Source organism: Serinus canaria, chromosome 2 (genome assembly GCF_022539315.1).
Source record: "Serinus canaria isolate serCan28SL12 chromosome 2, serCan2020, whole genome shotgun sequence".
Lineage (NCBI taxonomy): Eukaryota > Metazoa > Chordata > Aves > Passeriformes > Fringillidae > Serinus > Serinus canaria.
The window spans coordinates 15,639,696-15,658,639 of NC_066315.1; the positions used below are offsets into that span (position 1 = coordinate 15,639,696).

Below are 18,944 nucleotides of genomic sequence, written 5' to 3' on the forward strand. Positions count from 1 at the left end.
AAGGTGTTCATGTACAAACTGTACAGGTAAGAGCTGTTTATGGAGCAGAGACTACCTAGAGTAACATTGCTTTGCAACACCTCTGGGATCAGATCCTGGGGACCTTTTGGCTGCCAATATCGATGGTTTAGGATAGACTCTGGGTATCTGGAGAACTTTAAAGCAAAAATATCCTTATGTATCCACACTGCAAGTGGCTGGGGATTTTGCAGATTGCATTTATGAATGCATTTGAATTCTGCTTATGTGCTGGTTCTCAAGGCCATACCTTTTATCTTCTTGGAGCCTAGATGGTATTCTGGGGCAGAGGATGATGGACTTGCTGCCAGTTAAGACACTCATTTTCTGTAATTTATTTTGACTCGGCTGTATCTTTGTATCTATTTCAAGGCTTATTGCAGAGGCCATCATCGTCATAAATAACTAGATGGAGAAAGCGGAATTGCCATGGTGATGTGCAAAGCAAGTAGTTTTTGATCTAATCAGTTTTTATTTTGAGTTCTTCAGGGTCTGTAATTTAATAATAAAACCATGAGTTAGACAGTTGATCTTGTTGAATATGCATTTTTACTGTCCCAGAGGGAAACCAGCCCCCACCTTGGAACATAAACTCACTTCAGATAGCTCCTTGCTCCTCCCAGAACTGCAGGAAAGTTGACAGTGGTTCTTCCTCCCTTACCTACGATCTTTTTCGTGGGCAGACATCAATATGTTTTATGAAAGTGATAATTCAAAGACAGTGACATGGAGACACAGCGAGGCAAGCTACTCATAAAGCACTCATTGTGCTTCCTTATGCAAAGCCCTGCATCACAAGGCACTGGGGACCAAGAGGGTTTCTTCCTGTGCTTTGGGAGAAGACACTTGAGTGTGACAGTGAGTCAGAGCCAGGATTATAAGGTTACAGCAGAACAAGGTGATGGAGATGTGCTTACACTTCTTTTGTCAAAGTGGCATCAGCACACTGGGGCCATAGAGGAGGAGGGGAAAGGCTGCTGTAGACAAGGAAAGAAACATGAATTAAAATGCAGTGAGTTTTACAAAACATAAGGCTGAGCATGAAACCACTAGGAAGCATCCCTGAACTTGATGAAGAAAGAGAAACATTTACTTTCCAGGCCAAGGACTAAATGAAAAGGGTCTCAAAGTGTGGGGGTGGATCAGCACTGGGGGTGTCACACAAGGTGTCCTTCTCTATCTCTGTGACTCTTGAGTTATTCTGCTTTCAAGTGGTGAAGGGCCAGACCTGTCCCCTGAAGTGGAGATTTTGTGCATACAGAAATCTGTCTCTGCCTCTACCAAGAGAAGCTGGGACACTGAAAAATCCAAGCATTTCTTTAGCCTGTCTGGGATGAATGCCAGGGTTTGGACAAGGTAGGCTGATGGACTGGGCTGCCCAAGAGCTGTAAGAACTGAAGGTGGACTTTTCTGCAGTCTCCATGAGGTGGGTCCAACACCCTGTAATGCTGTGAATGAAGCCTTTGGCAGAGAATGCTCACTGCTCTGCAGATGCATCCATGGGCGAGTGTGCCAGGGAGCTGCGCTGCATCCACTGCCCGCGTGATGAGGTACAAGTTTCCATTTTCCACATCAGATGTCTGTAAACCCATGACCTTGCAAGAGAAGTAAAAAAAAGAAAAAAAGAAAAAGAAAAAAAAGTAAAACAAGGCCTCATTTTGTGTCTCTGTGAGATTCCTTCAATAGTCAGTTTTCAACCACAGTCAACAAAGTACCTTATGTTTATCAAGGCACATTTTCCATTATGTATACAGACCTTTTTGTTTTTCCAAATTTGAAAGGTCATTTTAAGAGCCCACAATACCTCTCTGTTACGTAAGCCCAACAGAATTTCTGGAAATATTTAATTTGTGTACTGTGTTGAAAGCTCTCAAACAAAGTGCACATCATTTAATCTGTTTATAGAACCCCTTGCTTCTCCTAAATATACTGGCATTCTTTCTTTTAGCTAAGAGAATCTTACTTTCTTTTATCATCAGTTTTTAATATTTTATCATGAGCATAAAGGGATAGTCAAAGTTATTCATTCCAAAGAAAAATGTCTGAGGTATTCTGTCTTCTCCCTTTAATTTAATTTTTTAAATGTTACTCTAAAAGACTTTTCTGAGGGCTTGGAATGACACATGGTTTAATAATAAAAAAAAAAAAAAAAAAAAAAGAATGAAAGAATAGATACTCTGAAGTAAAACATACATCCCTTAACATACATCATTTTAGTCTACTTAGGTAGGCTACAAAGAGTGAGGTCCAACTACAGTTTCAGTAGTACCTGAGCAGGCTGCTCAAAAACGCAGATTTTTTTAGGCACCTCTGAGGGCAGCACTGCTTTGTTCTCAGCCATGGACTCCACTCTGCTGTGGTGAGGTCAGGCCATAAAGAGGGGTAAGGAAAGGTGCAGAACTGGGCTCTGGGCTGGGAGTAAGTACTTCCAGAGTTTAATTTGGTCATGGAAATATTCCCAGCACAGCAGTATTCCCCCTTGTTAAAGGAGGGAATATTGCTGTAGCCCATAACCTCTGTAGGGGAGGAATTAACTTTAAACTGAGCACTGCACTTGGATAGGAAATGAGCTTAGTGGGGTCTGCATGCTAAGGGACCTGTGTGCTTTGATGCAAATGCTCTTTTAACTTTCAGTCTATGCACAAAGCAACACTGGTCAAACACAGACCAGGAATTAATTACTGTGAAGTGGTTCCCAGCTAAAGAATATCCTTATTAGTTTATCATTCCTTCTCTGGATGCTTTCTAGTGCAATGTAATTGTGTTGAGTACTAAAAGAATTACTGAGATGAACTGCAGAGCTTATTTTTCCAGATGGAGTAGGAGAGAGGGCCTTTCTAGCTGCTCTGCCTGGCTTGTGAGCAGGTTCATCCCTGCAAAGATGAACTTCAGCCCTGCTGGTCTGCAGGAACCTCCCAGTGTGGGGAATCCTGATCACAGCTGCAGCAAAGGTCTGTGGTCTCCCTGTGCAGGACTGTAGGATTTGGGAAGCCTGGGGAGGACATATATCCAGAAATCTTCAAGGTTTTATTTCATTCTGCCTTTCCTTTGGTTTTATTTTCTTGCTTTGGTAGGAAAATAAAATAAAAACTTAGGATTAATTTGTACTTACGGGTTGGATTTAATCCTAATAGAAGTATAAATAAGAACTTGATATTTTACTCTCTTTTTGATCATTCATTTGTGTGTGGTAATTTTGCAGAATGTATGCTAATGCTCAAATGTCAAACAAATATGCTTCTCCTGAAATTTATTTGAGAAAACTGAAGTAACATTTTCTGATATTTGCTCTGTAATATTGAACCTCTGTGGTGAAGGGATAAATCTGAGTCCTGAAAATATTCTTTCAGCACTCACATAGCTTACTGGAAATGGAAGTACAATTTCTGCCAGTTAATACAGCTGAAGCATAACATTAGGACAGTCTCAGTTGTTTAATATGTTTTGTTTCTAACTGAAATGTGGCTCATCTGCTAAATGAACCAAGACTTAGTTTAATCTTTTCTGGAGTGCTTCTAAGTCCAGATCACTCTTCTTTTTTTTGTGAGATTTCATGAGTCTTTAGAAGTTCCAGATCATCTTCAGATGCTTCATAGCAAAATGTGAGCAGCTTTGATTTGACACATGTATAAAAGATTATTATTTTCAATTTATGACTGAGGCATTTCCAATGACATACTTGGTTTGATTAGAAGAAATCTTTCCTTTTTACTGAAGAATGCAGTCTGGATATATATGTAAAACAGAATGTGCATCACCCTTTTTTTCAGCTGTTTTTGCCTGATTTTTCTTCATTCTCAGGGAGGATTCAGGAAAAAGGAGAAAATATATTTGAAGTTTCAAGGTGATGTCCCTAATCAAGCTCTGTACTTACTCAGTTTCTTTTTACTGTTGAACTTTATTGCCATTTTAGCAGCTTCAGGGTAAATTCAATGCCTTCAAAAGCACCCTTCCTTCAGCTGAAAGACCAAGATTTTTGGTCCATATTCTGATAGAAATCAGAGTACTCCACTGTAGATTCCAGCTCCCTAGATGAGTGTAGAATTCTAATAGAATGAGTGTATTTTCCTTAAATTTAATTGTCATTTTATAGCTAGAACCAGTCTCAGGTTGTTTGGGTTATTTCATCCTTTACAGAAATGCTGTAGCCATTGTGCCAGAGGTTTTTCTTCTGGCACCATCACTGCTGAGGCTGCAGTTTATTGGCAGAGCAATTGCAGACTCCTGGTTTCAGCAGACTTTGGCAGCCCAGAGCCTTGATGTTGACCAAGTCACCTTCTTGGTTACTTTTCCCAAATACTGAATTTTCAGTTTTCCCTCTCATTTGGCTTCTCTGCTTTTGGTGATTCCTGCAGTCATTAGCTTTGCTGTTGTTGATGTATTTACTCCATTTTTTATTGGATGATTCCAAGCATACCAACAACTTAAATAATTATTGATTTTAAACAGAAATAATGAGGTCATCCATCTCACTCCTCCATTATCACAGTCCCAGAGCAGCTTATCTTGTAAGAATATTGTGAATGCTCAGTATGGAAAAATATTGTGTCCTACAATACAATGCAATGAAATTAGACTTCTCCTCATCTCTGTACTGATGTCATTCTGCATGATGGTTGCTGAAGTGGCAACCACTTTCTGGTTCGGTGTAATTTTCACCTCTGGCTTTCCAGAATGGTGTCAAGAATTTTGCAGCATTTTGAACCCTACACTTGGTTTAAATAATTTTCCTCTTTCAGATATGAAACCTGGGCAAACATCCCATAAGGTAGTGTCATAGTCCGTTACAGTAACTGACTTATTTTTGAACATGAATGCAGAATGGTTTGCTTTATTAAAATTCTGCACTGAGGCTTCAGTAATGTTATGCATTTGTTACTGTATTTCATATTTATTGTCCTTATCCTGGATTTTCTTCATATTGAAGAAAATACCTCTGAGGGTTATTTCCTTACCTGTACCTCACAGTCTGACAGATGCTCCTTCTGCTTCTCTTGGTTAACAAGGAGATGCCATTTTTATGTTGTTTTTTGAAAACTCTCTCATGAAAGTCTCCTGATTTTTCTCCTCCACCAAGGTCCAGTTGTTTAAATGTACTGCAGAGAAAATGTAATTTCAGAAAGAGACCAGTCATATGATCCTGGTGAGTGTTCCCAGAAATTAATTAAGATCTTGGGATGGTTTTGCAAAGTCATGGAATCATAGGATCACAGAATCACAGAATGGTCTGGGTTGGAAGAAACCTTGAAGATCACCTTGTTCTAACCCTCCTGCCATGAGCAGGGGCACACCAAGTGTGGAAAACCAATGGAAGGAGCAGTTTAGGGAGGGCTGATCATGGTCTTTACTAATCTGTGTGAGCTGTTGAGGTGGCACAGAGGACCCATTCTCAGCTGCTCTGTACCTGCATGGCTGAGGATGAGGGCACTGCCATGAGCGAAGGTCAGACACTCTGCAGAGCAAGTCCAGGCACTCCTCAGCAAGTTACACACAGTGCTGCACTCAGAGCCTGCTCCTCCATCCCCACCCTGCTATTTCTAATCAGAAGCAGTTTATTAAAAGTGTCTTTATTTTATCTGGACATTTATCTCTGTTCTGATCAGGACAGTAAACAGGACACAATTACAATCAGATTCCACTCCAGTGCTGATAAAAGCAACAGAAACAATCCTCCCATTCCTGTTTTGTCCCTCTTTAATCCTACTTAATTGCTTCTAGTTGCCTCAGGGCTTGGAGTAGTATCTTCCATGTCCTACCTAGTGCTGCTCCAAAGTCAGGCCAGGGTTGCTGGAAGGTGGCTGAGTGGCTGGATCAATCTGATGTGCTTCCCTGCAGGACAGGCAAAGTGCAACAATGAACTGCTGTGGTCACTGACAGGTTGCAGGCATTTGAGAGTCCTGGTCCTCATCCTTGCAGAGACTGCTCATCCAAGCCAAGTTGCTCAGGAAAAGAACATGTGAGTAATGCTCTGAGTGCACTGGTGGCCCAGGACGCAGGGAGCACTGAAGAGCAGCACACAGGAAACATCTCCATCACACTGCCTGTGCAGAGCATGTTGTATTGCCAGAAAGAGAAAGCCCTATTTCTTTCTTCAAAACCATTTTTTACAAATTAATTTCTTGTAGTTAAAAAAGTGATCATTCCTCACCTCACTGAACAGCTACTGTATTCTCACACTCTGACTGGTTGGCAAAGGCAAACTAAATGAAAACCTTGCAGACACAAGTTTGTCTGCAGGAAGATTTATTTGTGCTCCTGTCCACATGATTCATACTTGCTCCAGGGGAAAAGTTGTAGTTGAGAAGGGGTGCTAAGCTACCATGATTTTCCATGCCCTCATAAAAAAGAAAATATCACTTCTAGCCTTTTATTTTTTTTTTCTGTCCCATTCAGTGGTGATGTGGAGTGTAGCTAGAACAATAGTTGGTCTAATTCAGACAGTCATTTCATTGTAAATCACCAGGGTGCAGATTTACAGTCCAGGTATTATTGTTTTGGTTCTGTTTCTTCACTTTTCAGGTTAAAACTGGTTAACACAAGCTTTCAGAAAACTAATAAAAAAATTAAATGGCTCAGAATTGGGACACAGTTTGCCAAATTTCAGCCTGGGGAGATGTTCTGTAACATTGCAGGAAGCTCCTATGTATGTAATCACAAAGGAAAAGCTGAGAGACCTTTAGCAATAACTTTGCAGTAATAAATTATTATTATTAACAGATCTTTTCATCCATGGATCTCAAAGCACTTTAGGAATATTCTTTTACAGGAACATGTGCATGTGTAAGGGATACAATTTAATCTTCTTTATGCAGTATTGCACAAACAGCCTGGTCTGGACACTCTCCTTAGCATGTGCTGTGTGAGGGACTCAGATTTAGGGACATTGCAATGGCAGAAGGGCTGGGAAGAAGCATGAGGACAAAGGACCAGATGAGACATGTATGTGATGGCAAGTTTCTCTAAAGAGGCACCTCAATATTGAACTTTTCACAGACCCTGACAATGTGTCCTAATCAACATCAGGGATTCAAAGTATTCAAGTATTTTCCCTTCTTTTCACAACATGGTCTATGCATTCTTATCTCTTTTATGGCATCAGGCTGCAATGCTGCTCTGTAGTTTGTGAGAATGCTCTTTGCTGTGGAGGCATTCAACCCCATGAAACTGGGGTGGCAGAGCTCCTCATCCACTGGCTTCCTCTCTACAGACACAGTGAAGGTAAGGTGACAGCAGAGGTTTAAAAAAATTAATCTCGTCCTTGCCTGCAAAATGCTGGGCCTTTGTTTTCATCTTCTTTGCCAAAACTTAAAAAAATGAAATGTTTTTATTTACTGACTTAATCCCTGGCCAGCCTCCAAGGAACTGGGGCTGCAAAGTCACAGGGGCAGTCTGTGCTCAGACTGTTTGGGTGAGTTTAAGAGACTGGGCTCTTGGAGCAGGACCTAGGCTAGCACAGGGTGTGCTGGAGTGGCAAAAGCCTCTCTCCCACACCCCCTTCCCTTCCCTTCCCTTCCCTTCCCTTCCCTTCCCTTCCCTTCCCTTCCCTTCCCTTCCCTTCCCTTCCCTTCCCTTCCCTTCCCTTCCCTTCCCTTCCCTTCCCTTCCCTTCCCTTCCCTTCCCTTCCCTTCCCTTCCCTTCCCTTCCCTTCCCTTCCCTTCCCTTCCCTTCCCTTCCCTTCCCTTCCCTTCCCTTCCCTCCCTTCCCTTCCCTTCCCTTCCCTTCCCTTCCCTTCCCTTCCCTTCCCTTCCCTTCCCTTCCCTTCCCTTCCCTTCCCTTCCCTTCCCTTCCCTTCCCTTCCCTTCCCTTCCCCTTCCCTCCCCTCCCCTCCCCTCCCCTCCCCTCCCCCCTCCCCTCCCCTTCCCTTCCCCACAAACTCAGCTCTCACAGCTGCATGTGCTGCTCAAACAGCAGCGGGCAGCCAGCCCCAGGGATGTTTCAGGAAACATTTCCCTTCTCCTCTTTGCTCACCCCTTCACTCAGCAGGTGTATTTATTAGATGACAGACACACTATGCAGCATTTCACCATTTAGTCTAGGGAAGGTTTTATTAATTTCTGACTCGCTCCTGTCTGGATCAGCAGCTATTTGTTTAATGGGTACTTGAAAGGCTGTACCCACAGCTTGCTGGACAATTAAGTTAGTCTTAAGGGATCTGTTTGAAAAATATGGTACATCTGCTAATGACTTTAAGAACACTTTTGTGACACTAAAATAAGCCTTGCAGGGAATACATAAAGCTGACGGATCACCATGAGAAAAGGCATAACAGGGAGTACCCCTGGCACAGCTACCTGGGCCTAGAGGTCCCAGCCACGGTGTGATCCCAGTGCTTCCCCTGGACAAGGCAGGCATGGCTGTGCATGAGCTTTAAGTCTTCCACTTGCATGTCTTAGCTCCCTGAGCTCCTCTACTGTGACAAAATTGTCACCCTGTGTGTGAGCACACACAAACCAAGCCCAGTGCTAATTGGCTCCCATGGGCTGCTTGCCAAGGTGGCTGGCAGACACTGCACTCCTCCCGTGTACCTCAGTGAGCTGGTCACAGCCACACGGGCAATCCTGGTACTTGGCCTGCTGGAGGACTAAAATTGATCAAGACTTCCTTAATCTAAGAATGTAAAACTGATGGCAGGGTCAGGAATCCATATCACACTTCGGAGAAAACCACTTTCTCTGTACAGCACAGATGAGCTGAGAGATCAGGTCATGTCCAGATCATCAGCTCACCTCTGTGAAACCATTCAAAAGTGGGTTTAGACTAGGTCTGAGTACCAACTAAATATCTGTCCCAACAGCAAAGTTCACTGTCCCCAAACTCAGTGTTCCCCTCCCCACAAATGAATCTTATTGTGGGGAAAATGTGCGAGCAAATAATTAATCTTGGAGTCTGTGGGTGGCCCTGAGGTGAAGTGGAGCTCCGAGTTTTACATAAGCACACCCCCACACAAACTCTGTCTTTGCTTCAGATCAGCAGCAGCGAGCCCACGCATATCTCTCCCGAGGCCTTTGTGCAAGACCTTTATCCTTCTACCAATGGGGAAGCCAAAGCCCTGGGGTGAAAGACAAGTTGAAAGCTAAGATCTGAATGATTTGGCAGAAATTGGAGCTATTGCAAGATTTTCCAAGATGAGCCCACTGGGAGACTGGAGAGCTCATGATGATTTAATGGCTTAAAAGAGAATGGGGCTTAATCTAGACCATGTGCTGAGAAGAGCTCTGAGCATGGAGGTAGAGTAAGGCAAACCCACCCTGACTACAGTGACTTCACTCTCCCCATCTGGGTGGCTGAGAAATGGCATCTGTCTTCCTGTGTTCCTTGTTCTTTAAATATTGAAGCACTGATCCAAGCTTTCTTTTTGTGGTCAGACACTCCTACATGCACAGAGTTTTGTACCCCAGGACTTCCCAAGGAGTCCTCTCTGGGGCTGCAGCATTTATGGTACAAGGTGGGGAAAGGCAAACCCTGCACTTCCCCTGAGCCAGGCGGGGCATGCAGGGTCATCCAGCTTCTGTGGATGGTGCTCAGGAAAAGCAACTTGATGCATTGCTGAAATTAATCCTGCCAGACAGGGCTGAAAGCAGGACTTTGGCCCTTGCAGCTGCAGCAAAAGGAGCCTGTGTGGTGGGCTTGTTGAAGGCACACAGTTCCATGGCTCTGAAGGGAAGGGACAAATGTCTGGCTGTTAACTGCAAAGGCTGTGAGAACCCAGGAAGCAGAAAAGAGGAGGAAAAAAGGGAAGAACAGTCACAAGCAGAAAAGTGGGAACAGGCCAGTAGAAGAGGACTTCTAAGGGATGTGGGGCCTGGGCTTCTGCTGCTTCCTGCTCTTGCTGCTATAGCTCCCTGCTCTCCCCATCCCTGCTGCTGCTATGCCCAGCCACAGGAGAAGCAGAAAGATAGCATGGCTCTGACCCAGAAATATTTTTTAACTACCTGAGATGGAACAAGGCTCTTCTGCTTTTTCAGCATAAGCATTGTGAATTTAATCAGTGATGCTTGGCCTGAAAGAACTGCTTGCTCAGCCTTGCTGTGTTTCAAAGTCCTCTTCTGAACCAGAACAAGTGCAAGATGTTAGAGAGAAAACAGATCTCAGAAAGGTCCCAAGCCTAGCCCAGAGGGATTGCTTGCAGGGTAAAACACAGCCTCAGAGAGTCACAATTCCTTTGTTCATGCAGCTGAGAAATAAGACATTCATTCAAGTTAGTCTGGTCAGCACTCAGCCCTGGCTATCACTACTCTCAGTACTGCTGAGGCATGGATTTTGATGGTGGTTTACTGTGCAAGCTGGAAGATCTCACAGCTCATAAACCATCTTCAGCATCCTCCTTAGGACATGACATTCACTTCTAGATAACAACAGGCTCTGGTTTGGTTTAGGTTTTGCAAGCCTCTGTAACAAGAAGCAGATCCATCTCACTGGCCTCAGGGCTAGTCAACAGCTGGGGGAGGGGAGTGAGACAACCCCGTGTCAGCCCCATTCACCACCAGCATGTGAGACAGACACTCACACACAGCCCCTTCCATCAGAGGTGTCTAAACGAGGTGGGTGGACAATCTCTGAAGCAATCTGCTCATCTTCTCTGTAGCAGGACCCATGGCAGCTGCACCTCTGCACCCAGGGCAGGCTGGGATGGTGCCCAAGCCTGCTTGCCTGGCACAGCCTGGTTCCTTTCCATCCACAGCAAGTGCTGCAGTTGGACCAGGGTCACTGCTTACAAATGGTGCCTGCCACAACACACAGCCATATGTGCAAAATACCAAAACATCACTCTGGGGGCCAGGGTAAACCCCGTGGTGAGGATGCTACTTGCCCTGCAGCATCTTCAGGGGGAGCATTAAGAAGGGCAGGGGGTGCAAAACCAAGAGGATAATATTTGCAAGAATCCAAACTTGGAGAGGCAGCACGGCAAGGTGCCAAAAAAAGTCACAGAGCCACTCTCATTGCTGTGAGGGGTGCCTGGGACTGCCGTGTCAGAGTTACTCCTGAGGACAGAGACCATCAGAATGGTGTCTTTTGCTGCCTGGACACATTTAACTTCTGACCTCTATCAGCTGTCAGATTAGAAGGGGTTTAGTCACATCAGCCTGAGTAGGAATTAAAGCCAAGCTCCAGGGGTGAAAGGGCAGAGCCTTAAAGGGATCACCTTAATTGACAGGGCCTCTTAATCCCCCTGTTCTTGTACATTAATCCAAATATCTCCAGTTCTTCTTTTTAACCTGTTTTCATAAAGTAAAGAGAATTATACTTAATGTAACAAAGCTGGGAGTAGGAGTAAAGCATGACCTTAGCCCTCCTGCAGAAGGGGTTTGAGGCTGTTGTGAATGCTGCTCTTTATCCTGGTCACTCCCCAGCCCTTCCCCAGCAGTCTGAGAGCTGGAAATGATCAGGCAGCTCCTCCTTGTCCCAGCCGTGGCAGTGACGCTGTGCAGGACAGGGCTGTTGTTTGATGTTCCATTTGCAGTTTACATTTATAATGGCAGAGCCCTGATAACCTGGGTACTTGAAACAGCCCAAGCAGAGAGGAGCTTGGAGCACACCACATCCATCACCTGACAAGCCTGCTTGGTGGGGCTGTGCTCCTCAGAACATCCCTCTCTACTTCAGAAGCCAGCAGGCAGGACCTGGAGGGCACCCCCACCTTCAGGGGGACATGAAGGGGTGAACACAGTTAGAGGTGTCCTTTGGATTTGGAGAAGTGCTGGAATTGTTTTCTTAATCCGTGATGCACAGAGGATTTCAGGCTCTTTGACTATCACCCCAGGAACTTCTCAGGCTATCAGCTAAAAAACATTGTCTTTCCAAAGTTTGAATGCTCACAAGGAATTATGGGCAGCAGCCATTAGCATGAAATAATTTTTGGAAGAAAAGCTGATGTGCAAAATTACTCTTTTTACAATTTTTTTTTTACAGTGAACTCTTTTGAAGGCTGGTCTTCATCTCAAAAAGTGTAACTGAGGCCTCAAACAATAAATGCACTCTGTGGGCAGTAGGAAAAGTAACTGGTAGCACGGCAAAGTTAATTTTCAGCTGTTAAACTAAGACATAAACAGCTAAACTAAGTTGTTAAACTATCAAGGACATGGGTTGTGCCTTCGTGTGCCTTGGTAGTGCAGCTGTGCACAGTCACCAGGGGGTCTCAGTTCCACTGAGAGATAAACAGGCAGAAAATAAGAGATTCAGCTCCTGAATCATGGGGAAGAGGCAGAAATCCCATGCTTGGTTTACATGAGTGTCACAGTTCTGACACTGACAGAATTTTAGGTGTTGGGGACTGTTCCAGTCGTGCCAGCCTTTGGGACCATTCTGGCTCTGGGTGGTTTCAGTGATCATCACTTCTCACTGCCATGCAAAGCCAGCCTGATGGGAAAAAAATATCCCTGACACTGCCTCCTGCCATCCATGGGCATTGTGCTTTGTAGTTACCCTTTCTGGCAGTGGGAAGCTCACCCTGCAAACCAAGCTCCTTTCAAAATACATGTAAGGCATCTAGTTTTTGCTGGCATGGTGGCGAAAGCCACAGAAAATTGTGTAAAGAATGAAGTTTCCAGAGGCAAATTTGTTTTGTCTAAGGCTCCTGAAACATCTTAGTCGAACTCAAAGCAGACTGAGAATGAGTGCTATCAAAGGGAAGCAGTCTAAGAAACAATTGTGGATAAAAGAAATATGAAAGCTATTCAAAAATAAGGAGGAAAAAAAGCCTTTGAGTGGGCTGAAGGAAAACAGAAATCCCAAGAGGAGGAGGAGAGAAGAAAAACTCCAATGAAACAAAAAAGTAGCTGATGAAAACCTGGTCTTACAGAGGGCAATAATATTTTGCTGCTAACTTCACTGGGCCAGGATTTCATCCACATTTTCTAATCATGGTGATGGGCTTTTCGTTCCAAAGTTTTCTTCCATCTCGTGATTCATCACATCTCCTGTCTGGACATGCAGTAGCACAGAACTCCCATTCAGTTCGGAAAATACTCTTTTAATAGAACTAATCACTCTTGGAAATAAAAACTAGTTTCAAATGACAGGAAAAGGAGAGGAAAGGTTCATGACCTCAATCGAGTTTTTGAACCCCATGAATGCACAAAAATAATTTGAGAAGTTCATAAAACCTCAATTTTCAGCAGATTTGCCCATCCAAGTTCAGTCTTGTCAGGCCAGAAGCCCAGATTCCTCCTCAGATCCAACCCTGTGAACACAGTGACACTGATGCATTTTATGAAAAGCCTGGCCAAAATCAGAGCCCTGGAAGAGGAGCTATTTGGGCAGCTTAAGCAGGAGAAGGGAGAGCCAGTCCCTTTGAAGTTATCAGCCAGGGGAGGCGTTGGATAAGCCCAGGCCATTTGTAATCAGATGTCATGAGAGGACTGTCAGAGAAATCTCCCCACACTTGCCTTGTCACTGATGGTATCTCAGAGCAGATAAAATAAGAGCAGCAGTAAAAGGGAAGCCTGAGCCATTATCTGCCCACACCTGGGCTGCCAGGGTGCCGCCCAGAGACAGCGCCCGCCCCGCGTGTCTGAGGCACGGCACGGGGAGCGAGGGAGGGAGGGAGGGAGGGAGGGAGGGAAGGAGGGAGGATGCTGCTCTGCTGAGCTGCAGGGGACATTGTCCTGCAGCCCCAGGGAGCACAGCCCTGCCATCGGCTCCTCAACACGCACTGCAGTGGGAGCTATGGTGAAAAATTTGTATTGGCAGCCTCAACTTTCATCTCCCTGTGAAAAGTGGGCTGAGAAGGTGTTTTCATCCCAGATTATTGGGGAAACTTCATTACAGCTCTCTTTAGGATAATTTGCAGGCTTTCATAAGGCTGCTCACTACTGCTCTCCCTGGCCTCCGGTGTTCTTTCATGGGAAGTAGCTTCATAAGCCACTGACCCAACCAAAGTCTGGTCTCAGTTTTGGTGTCCTTTCCTTGTGCATTTCCTGGAGCTGAATTGGTTGAGGCTATGTAGCAGCTTTTATTTTGTGGAGGTATTTCTAAGCTCTCTGTATCCCATGCATTTAAATCAGCTGGCAGGAATATGATGCCTTGAAGTGTCTTCTACTGCCAAAACCTAATAGGAACTGGCCATCAGGCTTCAAGAGACAGATGGATCAACAAACACACCAACAAACAGTGCTATGGCACTTACTGTTTTTCTTGGAAAGCAGGGGTAGAAAGCCCAGCAACCTATTCAGAGACCTGGGGTAATACCATGTGTTACATCAGCAACCCTCTTGGCCCTAGTCTGTGAGTTGTGCACGGGCATTGTAGGAGCTCAGAACACTGCAGCAGGCTCAGATGTGCCCAGAGTCACTGCAACAGATGCATGCTTCCAAATTTTGGCTGTATCTCCATGGCTCTTTTGAGACAATGGCATGAAGGGTCCAGTGAGTCTCCAACCAAGGAGTGTCTGCATTATGATATGGTAAATTCTAGTCCTTGAATGTTTTGGTGTGGCTTTTGGTTTCTTCCTCTCAGCAGTGGGGAGGCCCTAATGCTGCTGTCTTGGAAGTCCTCTGCCGACAGAGGAAGGTCTGCTTGAAGCTGGGATTTAAGATCGAGCCAATGCTGTAAAATATAACTTTTAGAGATTTTTTTTCTGTTTGGCCTTTGGGCCTTAGTGATGCTTTTGTGCTGAAGTCCTACCTACAGAGAAACTCTGTGAGCAGATCGCTCTGTGGGAACTTTGCTGATTTTTATTATATCCTAAAATTCTTTGCTTCAAGAAATCCAGCATCATCCAAATTCTAGCCAACACACACAGACCAAGGGGGTCCATAGGATTGCAGTGGTGTGAAAAGAGATCTTGACCCCCTCACTATATTTAACATAAATCAAATGTCACAGTGGGGCTGAAACTCCATATGTATTAACCATCTTCCCATACTTATTAAACTACAGTAACTATCTCCCTGCCCTTCCGCCTCTTTTTAATAGCAGTATAAATAGTCCAAAATCTCTTGTCAACACAGCTCCCAGACTTCTAGCTCTTTGAGGGGCAAATGTACTTTGTTTTATTACTTGTATGGCATTCCTCAAAGAAGGGGACTTTGACCTTCTTAAATTCTTCCTGGAGTTTAAATACCAAAACCAGCAGTCCACAAGGGAATTAATAGACAGCTTCAATACACACAGCAGGACCTTTGGAGGGGGTCAAGTTATTAACACACTGGGAAATGTAGATAGTATCTTCTAATACAGGATATATCTTGCATTCTAAATCAGATAATGACAATGGGACACAGAGAGCTGCATTTCTGAGATGAGTTCTGCAGCTCTCAGCAGATCTTCCAATTCTGGGTATTTTACCAGGGACACAAACTTTGATGACTTTGGAAATTTTCATGTAAAAAGGAATGCATAGCAAACTTCTCTTATTTTAAAAAATTATGCCTTATGGGCCCATGTGGCTTTATTTTGCATTAGACAAGGAATCTTACCTGGGGGCTTAATACTTATTCAACCTCCTACTGCCTCAAAACAGACAACCCTACAAAAATATTTGTTTAATATTTACATATTTAAGGAAATTAATGTCAGGCATTGAAAACCCTTTAAAGGTATTTTTGGAGCAGTTTTAAACAGTTGAAGCTCACAGAAGCAAAATTTAAGCCTGATGAGAGCTGAGTGGTAATGGAAAACTCCTTTCAGCTTTCTTGCCATGCATATTTGCACTGGAAACATGATTGAAAATGTTCACTTAAGGTAGATGAGCCAAGAAATAAGGATAAGTGATAGAATCAATAAAAGGTTTTAGATAAAATCACCATTTCTGTAAAACTTTGATGCTTGAAAATGTGACAGTTCAACAGCCCCCCCTTGTTTTTGAACTGCTGTGAACCAGTCTGAGATTTTTACCTTTGAAATATCAAGAAAGGGATAGCATCTTACAAAATCACCTTGTTTTTTTCCTCACTTCCTTTTGCTTTATGTATTTGAATACTGCTGAACAACACAAGCTTTTGAAACAAAAACCTGAAGTAAGTGAAAATCATGAAAAGAACAAATAGGCTGAAATATACTACTTGTTATGAAATATTCCTTTGGCATGAATTGTAATAAACAAACCAACATCCATTCCAAAACAGCAGTAAACAAATCTTTACTACTCCCTGCTTGCCAAAAAATCTCACACTACTCAAGCTGACGTGGAAAAAAGCATTAATGTTATTGAGGGGTGAATTTCAGGAAGGCTGGGTTTGGTCTGGATAAGCATATCTGACATGTGCAAGCCTTCTGGGAGCCTATAAAAACAAGCTTTCCTGGGATATTTCCTGCACTTCTGGGTAGGTTGGAAATGTCATGACAGCCAGCTTTGCCACAGTCCTTGGGCACTCCAGGTTGTGTTTCTGGCCAGAAATCAGTGAAACAAAGGTGCTTGGAAAAAGAAGAAACCACAGAACAATGCTTGGAGCTTCTAAAACAATTCCAGCCCATGTGCTCAGTGTGCTTTTACATGCACTTGGACGTGGCAGCTGTGTGGAAGATCAGCTCTTCTCCCTCTGTAAAGATAAAATAAAGGAATTAATGCTTGCAAAATGGTTTCTATCTCTTTTCTAGCTGCATTCAGGATGTTCAAAGATGCAGGCCAGAGCTTACTACTCCAGCCTCTGGGCATATGAAAAGTGCAAAGGCAAATGCTGTCACAAATCCCTTGTACGTGCCCCCCATTGCTGCATAACTTAACACCTCTTCTACCTTCTGCTCTCTCCCCATAAATTTGATCTATAAAATCTCAATAACAGTTTTAAAAATGAAATTGTGTCATATGGAAGCCAAATTTTAAATGCAAGTGATGTTAGGTGTTTGAATCCTAACCTTAGTGGACCTTCTAGGAAAGTAAAAATAGACTTTGGCTTTGTCCTGGTGATAGTGTTATGTTATCATGTTATCATTTGTGCATCTCATGCAAACCATGAAGTGCAGTGAAACTGTGAAACCCCTTGCCAAAAGGACTTCTGGGTGCTAAAAATTACATAGGTTCCAAAATGCAAATTAAGAGAACAAAAATGTAGCCATGGCAGTAAAAAAATATGTGTCATGGTCAGAAGCAGCTTTGCTATGGACTGCTGGACGTCAGGGGAGTGTTCAGAGGCTCTGTCCATCCATCCTTGCTGGCTCTGTGCTCACCCTGATCCCTGGACATTCTGTGAGCACCAGGTTCTTCAGGAGAGCAGGGAAGAGATCTCACCACAGGAAATGGGCTGCTGCAAAAGAAATGCCCCTTCTCTGCCCTTTCCCCATGAACATCAGATCTGCTCTTCTTGTTGTGTTTTTATTGATTTTAAGAGAATAAGCAGTGCTGTTAGGCAGAAATCGTTCTCCAATAAAACTTCTAGATATGCTCCAGATAGCTTATTGCTTCTGGATGAGCATCTCGAGCTCGAAACGTGCTTTTTCCTAAACATAATCCAAGTAAGGCCCCTCAGCTGAAGCTTCCCTGGGCTGTAAACCTCACAGGGCAGTGTGCCAGCCATGGATCATCAGCTGGGCTGTCAAAACATCTCCTGGAAATACCTTCTTGGTAGTCTTGAAGAGGACTCACCATCCCTTCAAGTGACTGGAAATGGAGCCAGATTGGCTGCCTTCTGCTGTTTTCACAGACAATCCAGAGAAAAAAAAAAGATTATTTTTCCAAGGTAAACATTCATAGAAGTACAGCTTCCCTAGAATATACAGGGATGATGAAATGCAGTGGGGAAAGGATACTTTTGTATTTCTTAACAGTTCCTCAAGCCAGGATTTGGCCCTGCCCTTCCCACTGGAAGTCTTCTCTGTCATTTTATCCCCCTTTGGATTTCTTTGGCTGAAGGACTGATGGATTTATGCTGTGCCTGCTTTGCAAAGTTATTCTTTGAGCAGGACTTTTGGTGTTGAGCTTCCTCACAACTTTTGTGTCAGGACAACTCGGGTGTACTTGTCCCCTTTCAAGTGACAGGAGGGGTTAACCTGCCATGAGTCTCAGAGGGGACAAGACACACCTTTCTCTCTCTCTGTGACTTGTAGCTGTACCTGTAAAACACAATGAAGCGTTAAAATACATGCCTGGCCTTTGATCCTGGTGCCAAATGTACCTCTGGTGTAACCTCAGTGTCTTTCCTAATGAAAGAAACTTTCATTTCCTCCAGGAGGCCGCTGCAGGATTTGCACACAGAGTGGGCAGTGCCTTTGGCTTCCAGCCGAATTCCTTAATATCCCCTGCTCCCCCATACATATCCTGGGAAAGAAAGGTGCCACCAACCTGGGAGCACAGGGGCAGGAGGGAGGTGGTGAAGCAAGTCTGTCTGCACAAGGCTCAAATGCTGTTGTCCTTCTCATAAAGAGCCAGTTTAGGTTTATGAACAGAAAAGCCTTTGATGTTGTTTCTCAGCAAATGGTGCCTTAAAGATGATGGATGGCTTCATGGGCTGGGTCCTGGGCTGGGGGCTCAGCGCCGAGCGAGCCCTGCTCCTGGCAGAGATCTCCTCAGTGTGTATCAGCTCTCCTGAGGGCAGCCATGAGAGCGCTCCAACCTCTCCCAGCCATCCAGAAAGGGAGAGAGAGCTGCCTCCTCCCAGGGTCTTGCAGAGCTGTGCTGAGCTTTGCGTGGTTCTTTAAGGATAACTTATTTACCAGCTAACATTTGCTAACTTGTTCCATCCCTGAGGGTGGAATTACGTGTGGGCAGCGCAGGCAGCTCCAGCCTGATGTCAAACCTGTGCCAGGAGGAGCTGCCTTCCCCTCGGCCCCTCGGCTCTGCTGCTCCGAGGCTCTCCTCTGGCAGCCACCAGGCTCCGGCCGTCCGTGGGACTCGGCTGTGACCTGATTCCAGCAAGCAGCTCTGACTCTGCCCCTGGCTGCCCGCCAGTGCCCAGCCGCGAACACCGGCTGTGTGTGAGACCTGCTGGGGGCTGCAGCCAGCTCCTTTCGGGGGCACAAAACCTTCCCCGGGGCTCTGCACTCCCGCTGTC

At 44.5% G+C, this 18,944-nt stretch overlaps 1 long non-coding RNA gene across 4 annotated transcripts in view; it reads right to left on the reverse strand.

The window, feature by feature from the left end:
* Positions 1 to 486: 486 nt before the first annotated feature.
* LOC108961462 (uncharacterized) overlaps positions 487 to 18,944 on the reverse strand; it is a 91,969-nt gene continuing 73,511 nt past the window's right edge. For 2 of the 4 annotated variants that reach the window (XR_003944708.2, XR_007776733.1), the window contains one exon: positions 15,496 to 16,496. This is a non-coding gene — a long non-coding RNA (uncharacterized LOC108961462). Of the gene's footprint in view, positions 1,614 to 4,973; positions 5,115 to 5,697; positions 5,848 to 15,495; positions 16,497 to 18,944 lie in introns of those variants that run through there. The other 2 variants (XR_007776732.1, XR_007776734.1) reach the window with 2 other exon arrangements.